Source organism: Anthonomus grandis, chromosome 18 (assembly GCF_022605725.1).
Source record: "Anthonomus grandis grandis chromosome 18, icAntGran1.3, whole genome shotgun sequence".
Lineage (NCBI taxonomy): Eukaryota > Metazoa > Arthropoda > Insecta > Coleoptera > Curculionidae > Anthonomus > Anthonomus grandis.
Window position 1 is genome coordinate 975,574 of NC_065563.1, and position 8,505 is coordinate 984,078.

Here is an 8,505-nt window from a genome sequence, read left to right on the forward strand (position 1 = left end):
GGTTACGTTGCATTCTTCTGTTGGTGGGTAACATTTTTGTTTTTCTTTTTGTAAAAGACTGTAACAAGGAAAAAACTTTTTGTTCGTATTTCGGATTACCTCATATTGTCTTCGAGTTAAATCTGCTTCCACAAACATTGATAGCGCCTCCAATGGAGCAAGTTGGGTAGGCTCTTTGGTTTTTGTTTCTGAAAACGCCTTCTTATATTTCGTAGCACGTAACGGGCTACTTGTGGTTATTTCCTTTAGTATGTCGGCAGCATCGCGTTTTCCGCTTTTTCGCAACTCAACCTGAGCAGCATGAATGATAACTTCCTTGGCTAATGAAGCCCGTATTTCTTCGGTTTTTCTTCTTTTAGTCCTTTCACTTGATTCTTCAAACATCTTAGGTGGTCGGCCTGGCCTTTTTTGAATAACCACGGAAATTTCAATAGTTCCTTCTAACCATGATTGATTGTATTTTAAAAACACGTCTTCCTTCTTATGGGCCTTTACCCACCTTTGCTTCGTTTGTGATTTAAAACGTGCAAAACTGGCTTTAAAACTTTCAATTTGATCTTCTGTAAAATTGTCACAGGACAAAATTTGATCCTTCAAAGCATTTAGTTTTTCTTCCAAACTTGGTAGACCCAGGGCCTGCATACGGTCGAACATGTTTCTACGGGTCACTAGTTTTACTCCCGAGGGACCTTGGCAATCTATAACAAAAAAATGTTCGCCTGTTATTACTCTTACAATAACAATGTTTTTATTTTATTTTTATTCAGATAAAAACAAATCAATTCAATGTGCCCTAGTAGTACTTATCCGCGCTTTTCCGCGACTAATTATAAAAACATTTACTTCTACAGGACTAAAACCTTTAATCGTAATAGAAATAATAGCTGGATCTAGGTGGAAAGTATATCAAATCCATTAGTAAGCAAAAATAATACCCAAAAAAATCTTCATAATACTTGTTACGGTTTAAATTTTATTAACTAAATAAAAATATTTTAGAACAATTTAAATTATATCGAAATTAGTGGATTCTTACCTGGTCTATCCAAATCCATCACTACCGCGTCTAAAATAAAGGCACAACTATTATTAATATTCACTAAAAGCGTAGCGAATTGAGAAAAATGCGCACGTCTCGAGAGCCACCAACCTTCTCTACAAATGTCGAGAACGTACGTCGTAGCTCGGGAATCCCGTTTGAGATATCCCCAATACTGAATTATCCCATCCCAATGCATTACAAAGCGCTGGTTTCGTGTTCTTGAAAAAATTCTTGGGACATTTATGAGCCAGCAATTTCGAAAAGGTTAAAATTATGGCATCATAATACATTTCATAATGTAGGTATTTACATGTTGTACGCTGGCGAAAATACGAATTTGCCTTTTTTTGTAAATGACAGCCTTTTTTTTTAATACAAAAAACAACCATACTTACGGCATTTAAAGTAAATGACATTGTTTAGTCGCTTAAAATCACATTTCTGGGAACCAGTTCACTAAATGACTACATATTTCTCGATTTTTCCCAAAATATTAGGTCTTACTTTCATAAATACTCGAGAAAAATTTAGACAAAACAAAAATTCCAATAAAATCGCCTAAATTTTGTAAAACCTTCTGTCTCTTGTCTTCTTATTATAAAGGTGTAATTACGCATGTCTTAGATAACATGGTTAAATATTTCAATTGTTATTGTTAAATGTTTAAATTTGCTGAGTGCTTTTCAAAACAAAAACGTGGCTTGTGACAGTTGTGCTTTTAGAATCAGCGAATTTTTAGTGATGAGTTTCAATCGCCGAATACTGGTGGATTGTTTAGTGAACTATGGTGTGTTAAGATCTACGAACTGTAACACCTGAATCAACCAACACGACCTAAGCTCCCTCCATGTGTTCAACATTTACGAGCCTTCTATATACTTTTTCATACGAATAGAATCTCAAAATGTTAGAAAATATGAAGGTTACGAACCTTTGCCTAAGCGATGAATGTTTCATCGCTGGGTAATAGCTTGTGTAGAAATAGTGAAACCCGTTCACTATTTTAACGTGAAAACACTGTTATCATTTTGGCAGATAAATATAGATGTCTTCTGGGATTTCTCTTCTTATATAGGATACACTTTTTAGACGTATTTGTTTCTTATTACTTACGTTGAAGTATATTTTAATAAAATAGCTATCTAAGATTTAAAGAAATATACCTGGATAGCTTCAACCCTTTTTTCCCATATAAAAATAAATTTCAGTAGTTTGTTTATATTTGTAGGTTAACATGGCAACATCGCCCTAGCTCAGTGGATAAGCAGTAAACCAAGAACGTTTTTTTTTAGGGTTTTTTGACCTTTACTTTGTTCAAAAAGACCCTGTAGCTGCGTGCTGTATTTAGGTATGCAGTACAGATGCTGTTTCACTATTTTATAGTTAATTTACCTTACCCAGCACCTCTATTCACTCCCGGGTCCCGTAAGCTTCTAGGGTAAAAGAGATACAAAAAAATAGCAGAAAACCGTTTTATAAACTGTTACTAAAACTAGTATCGTAAATTGTTTTCAGTCTATTAAACACCCAAATTCACTTTCGTAGTTTTTTAAGCATTTTATTTTTATGCAATATTTAGGATTTATAATAAAGTTTTTTTTTATTGCCTTCGAAAAAAATAAAGAATAGCGCACACCAATGAAGCGACCATATTTTCGTCCCGTCTGAACTATTAATTATTATTCTCTTCTATTAATAATTATTCTCCGCAAACGCAGGTATCATTTTCGGCTTGTGAAAGTTCATTCAACTTTCTGCCGCTTATTTATTATTAATGGGATAAACTAATAAAAGGTTACTACTGCATTTTGTGTTTTAATTTTTCAACCCTTATAGGTTCAATACTTGGCTACTACTTTTTGATTACTAATTGAGGAAATATAAGTGAGGAAATAATCAATAGGGACGATATACATATAAATGGTATTCACGATAATTTTCTACACCGACACCTAGGAATCAATCGGATATAACAGAAAATCAAATGCTTCGGTTTCAGGATTTTCCCATTTTAATTTTTATTGTGTTTTAATTTTGTACTTTGTCACTATCTTTGTGACGAATTTATGGAGCGTGACAAATTTTAAAATGTATCTATTCCGAAAGGTTAACGAATGATTGTTTGTCTCTTACGCCTTCCTATCTAAAATGCACGCTCTTAAAAATTTAAACCAACTTGAAATCATGAGCCTGATTTCATCAATAAGGTCATCACTGCTGTATTATGTTTATTAGTTTATACAATGCCAAAACACCAGCTTTCAAAGTGCAAGGTCCTGAATTGAGTAAGGCATCTTTGCAGAAGCACTTTGTAAGATGTGTTATTAGGTATTATAATAGGTGATGACTTTCTTTTTGGTTATTGTCGAAGTGAAAAACTACATTGAAAACGTTCGGAAATTGAATAACAATTGTCAACCATTTGATATTATTTTGTATTTTTCCAGACAGTATGAAATAACCATGAACACCAGCCTTTAAAGTGTAGAGCCTGAATTGAGTAGGGCATCTGTCAAGTAACACTTTGTAGGACGTGTTGTAGTATATTTTTTGAGATTCATTTATCTCACAGTCCTATGATGTTTTCTGATAAAACAAATAAGGTAATTTGATGTTGTAATTGACCTTACCAGGATGGAATATTAATATAAATTGTCGATTCCGTTTTGATATAAACTGCAATTTGTGATATTAAATAAAACAATATCTGGTAGAGTGAAAGAAAAACCACCCTAATGGGAATTAGATATAGATCAAGATCTCATCTGCAGGATAATTCTACAGAAATTTCACAGAACCATTTACTTACTATAACCTGCCAGTCCCATCACTAAACTTAAGAGGTCCAGTACGAAAAATTAAATTCGTACAGCCACTTCTCTTAAATGTTGAGCTGAATCTAACAGGATTGACGTTAAACTCGTTAAATGTTCACGATAAAGAATTTAACTTCGAATTCCGTAGATAGTCATAACCGGACCGAATTAAGTAAGGACTTTATGTGAGTTTACAACTAATACTATGGAAAAAACAGTGATGATACTCTATAATTTGCTTATTTAGGGGCAGAGAGTCGGTGAATTGTGCGCACCTATGAAAAAACCTTGGTATTTTAGTAAATGTCATATAAAAATGTGCAATTTGGCTCAGATGTTCTTCATTTTGTGTATATAGTACAGGCGAGCGAATCAATTAGTACCAAAAAATATATTGTAAAATTAAGAATAAGATTAAATGAAATCTTGCCGTGCGCACGATTACCCAGCCTATGCGGTTAAAATTAGAAGATCAATCGACTTACCTGTAATGAAGAGTGATCCTAATTATACGAGCAACCTCGTCGAAAGATTATAAACACCCTGTAGTAGTAGCGCGACGTACCTACATACGACGTTCAAAGAATTAAAAAAATTGATTCGGCAGCATATCTGATTTTTAATTTTGAATTGATTCGGCAGCAAAATTGATTCATATCGGTTACTGCGACGGCATCAATATTCATTGCTTAAGCACTGTCCTGCGTGAGCGAGTAGTTCCGTTCAGATGCGGGCGGTGCGGTGCGGCCAATTCGGGCGGCGAGTGTTGTGTCCTCTGGCGTTTGTTCGTGCTTCTAGGAACAAGATATGGCGACTAGACTTGATCAGTCTTGCAAAAATGGGTTGGTCGAACAGACGTAAAATTTTACTGTGTGAGAATGTGGTACTTAAGGTGCGAAGTGTCAGACGAAGAATGAAAATAAAAAAAAGGAATTCAACAGACATAATTTTTTTGGAAAGAACAATCTTTGGAGAGTTTCACCATTTAATGGGTGATTCAAATTGAGTTTCCACATTACAATTTTTTTTTTTTGAAACGCTACTGAATTTGTCAACGGCAACGTGACATTTCTAACGTCAAAATATAAACAAAACAGTCATGGAGCAATATACGACCGAACAACGTGTTAAAATTATCCAAGCCTATTATGAAAACGGCCGATCAAGGAAAAATACATTTCGTGCTTTACGTGAATTTTTTGGCGCACAAAATCGGCCTTGTGAGAAGACAATTTGGAATTTGGTACAAAAATTCGAGCAAACTGGATCCGTCGCTAACATCAAAACTCCTAGGCATGCTCGTAGAGGTCGGTCGGAACACAATATTGCTATTGTTGCCGAAAGTGTGAACGAAAATCCAAGAACATCGATTCGTCATCGATCGCAGCAACTGGACCTTACATATTCCACTACACAGCGGATTTTAACAAAAGATTTGCAGTTACACCCATACAGAGTCCAAATAACGCAGGAATTGAAGCCTAGGGACCATCAACAGCGCCGTGTATTTGCTGAATGGATAAGAGAACAAGGGGCAAATTTTCCAATGAAAATAATCTTTAGCGATGAGGCACATTTTCACCTTGGGGGCTTCGTAAATACTCACAATTGCCGTATTTGGGGATTAGAAAATCCAAGACAGATTGTTGAAGTGAAAATGCATCCTCAAAAGGTGACTGTTTGGTGTGCCTTTTGGTCCGGAGGCGTAATTGGTCCATTTTTCTTCGAGGATCATGCGGAGAACGCTATTACGGTTAATGGCGTTCGCTATCGGAACATCATAACAGAATTTTTCTGGGAACAGTTGGAAGATATGGACATCGAAGATCTCTGGTTTCAACAGGACGGTGCCACCTGTCACACATCAGGAGAAACGATCCAAGTACTGCGCGGCAAGTTTCCAGGTCGCGTTATTTCACGTAACGGTGATATCAATTGGCCGCCGCGATCCTGTGATTTAACTCCCTTAGATTATTTTCTATGGGGGTATCTTAAGAGCAAAGTCTACAAGAATAACCCGAACACCATTGCGGAGCTGAAACAAGAGATTAGACGCGAAATTACCAACATAGGTCCTGATTTGTGCGACAGAGTAGTCGAAAATTTCTCCAAATGGATTACGTCATGCCACATGAGCCGCGGCGGTCATTTATAGCCCGGGAGCCAGTGACAGATTTTTGTCAACCATCGCAACCCTAGCCAAACTTTGTGGATTGTTAGATTTAGTTGTCCTCTAAAGCAAAATGACCGTCAGCTGGTCCACTAGCGGTGGGTGGGCCAATGGGAGGGCCGAAAACACGTAAAAAAAATTTCAACTTTCAGTCATTTCAACCCTGCCGAAATTTTTGTAGATGGTAGTTTATATAATTATTTAAATAAAAAAAATCGTCAGCCGGCTGTATGTTGGTGGAAAGCCCGTCAGCTGACCATGAAAACATGTAAAAAAATTTTTTAATTTCAGTCATTTCAACCCTGCTGAAATTTATAGAGATGATAGTTTATATAATTATTTAAATAAAAAAAATCGTCAGCCGATTGTATGTCGGTGGAAAAGGCGTCAGCTAGCGCTGTGAAAGGTGTAGCGCGTAAATCACATATGCCACCCACCCGCGTTGTTAAGTATATCAGCTGACGGGCTTTCCACCGACATGCAGCCGGCTGACGATTTTTTTTATTTAAATAATTACATAAACTACCATCTATAAAAATTTCAGCAGGGTTAAAATGACTTACATTATTATTATAATATTATTTGACGTGAATTTTACATGATACGTAAAAATGCGATAATATGTATTTCTATTTAAGAATGAAATTATTACATTGTTAAAAAATTGAATTTTCAATAAAAAAAAATTGAAAATTTAACACACTAAACTTCAAAATTAAACTTTTTCATATTTTGGCTCGTTGTTTGGTTGAAAATTCAACCAGTTGTTAAAAAAAAAATTAAATCAAAAAAGTTCTTTCAATCGTACTTTTTTAACGGTGTATAAATCAATTTAAAACAACATTATTAATATCATTTTTGTTAAAATCAAACGACTTGTAAAATATACACGATCTTGTATATACGACGCACAAGGTGAAAAGTAATATTACGTTCGGGATCAATGCTACCGGGCCGGCTAGACGCAAGTGAGATTCGGACCTATAGAAATCCAAAAGTTTAGGTACACATTTAGCCTTGAGGTCGTTTGAGCCAGTAGTCGTACTTTTCAATTTGTACGCAGTTCAGTTCTTTTTCGTCTCTTCACATAGAAGCAACGTAAAAGTAATTTCGGAGCAAATTCGAAAATGTCTAACGTTAAACCGTTTTGCGTTATTTGCAAAAGAAAAAGTGATAAATTGAAGTGCTTTGAAGAAAAAATATTGTGCAAATGTCGTGAAATATTGAAAATTCGCCAGGATAATAAATTAACTTATTGTGATGTTGTGGTTCCAAAAGAAGTCAATGAATTCCAGAAATATCACACAGATTGTTATAGACGTTTTACCGCCTTGCCGCAAAAGTACAGAGTGTCTGCATCTAAACCAGACGTTGCATCAACTTCAACATCACAGTATGTATATAGTTAATTTTTTCATTTACATGTGATTTGAGTAATTAATGTATATAAAAATTTTTATAATGTATATAAAAATAAAAGTTTGAAAAGAGTATAGAAAACGAAATTAAGAACGCATTATTGAAGTTGTATTCCTTTTTCAGACAACATGCTGAAAATCAGAGCGATAATACTGATGAAGTTGCGGCAACTGAACCTACCGTACATACTCATTCTGACTCTTGTACAACACAATCAGCAGCTGGTTCAGCCGAGCAGTATGTATATCAATATCAGTTATTTAACATATATATATATATTTAAAGAAAGTGATACTGCATAATTTAAAATTAAAATTAAAGTTACAAGTTGTATGAAATTTTGCATTACAAAAATTCTATTCCTTTTTCAGACACCATGCTGAAAATCAAAGTGATGACATTGAGATGGAAAGACTTACAGTTTCTACAGCACAATCAGCAGCTAATTCAACAGAGCAGTATGTATATCAATATCGATGAATGTTTTCGTATAAGTTTATAAATAATTAAGTTATTCATAAATGAAAGTATTTACGTTATAAATATATTTTTCAGGCAATGTGCTGCTGAGATAAGCAATGCTGATGATACTACTGTGAGTCATAGTTGTTTTTTTTGTGGTAAAAGCAGAAAAAAAGTAAAAGGCCGCGAGGAACAGTTATTTGTACTTACGAAGTCAGGACGCGACACGGTGAAAAATATCGCACAGTCAAGCGATGATATTGACGAAGAAATGGTGAAGAAAGTAGACGATTTTCCATCTGATATCGATAGTTTTTATCACAAGAGGTGCAAAGTAGCCTATTATAATACTCGCCAATCAGTTGTAAGAGGTAATAAAGAACAGTCACAGTGGCATTTGACAAGAGATGCTCGTGCAGAGGCGTATGCAGCTGTTGAAAACTTTGTTCTTCAAAATATTATCAATCAAGAACAAACATTTTTTCTGACATTTTTAAATGATTTATTTATTGATCATTTAAAAGAGCTTACTGGAGACATTTGTGCATATACCTTTAAACCTTACCACTTAAAGGAAAGATTACTTAAAAAATTTC

At 34.9% G+C, this 8,505-nt stretch overlaps 1 long non-coding RNA gene across 2 annotated transcripts; it reads left to right on the forward strand.

The window, feature by feature from the left end:
• Nucleotides 1–7,398: 7,398 nt before the first annotated feature.
• Nucleotides 7,399–8,126, forward strand: LOC126746851 (uncharacterized). 2 transcript variants are annotated; one of them, XR_007664005.1, is made up of 4 exons: nt 7,399–7,421; nt 7,571–7,684; nt 7,819–7,905; nt 8,003–8,126. It is a non-coding gene; the product is annotated as an uncharacterized LOC126746851 (long non-coding RNA). The 2 variants fall into 2 exon arrangements; XR_007664004.1 differs by lacking the exon at nt 8,003–8,126 and having other exon boundaries at nt 7,819–7,957.
• The last annotated feature ends 379 nt before the right edge of the window (nt 8,127–8,505 follow it).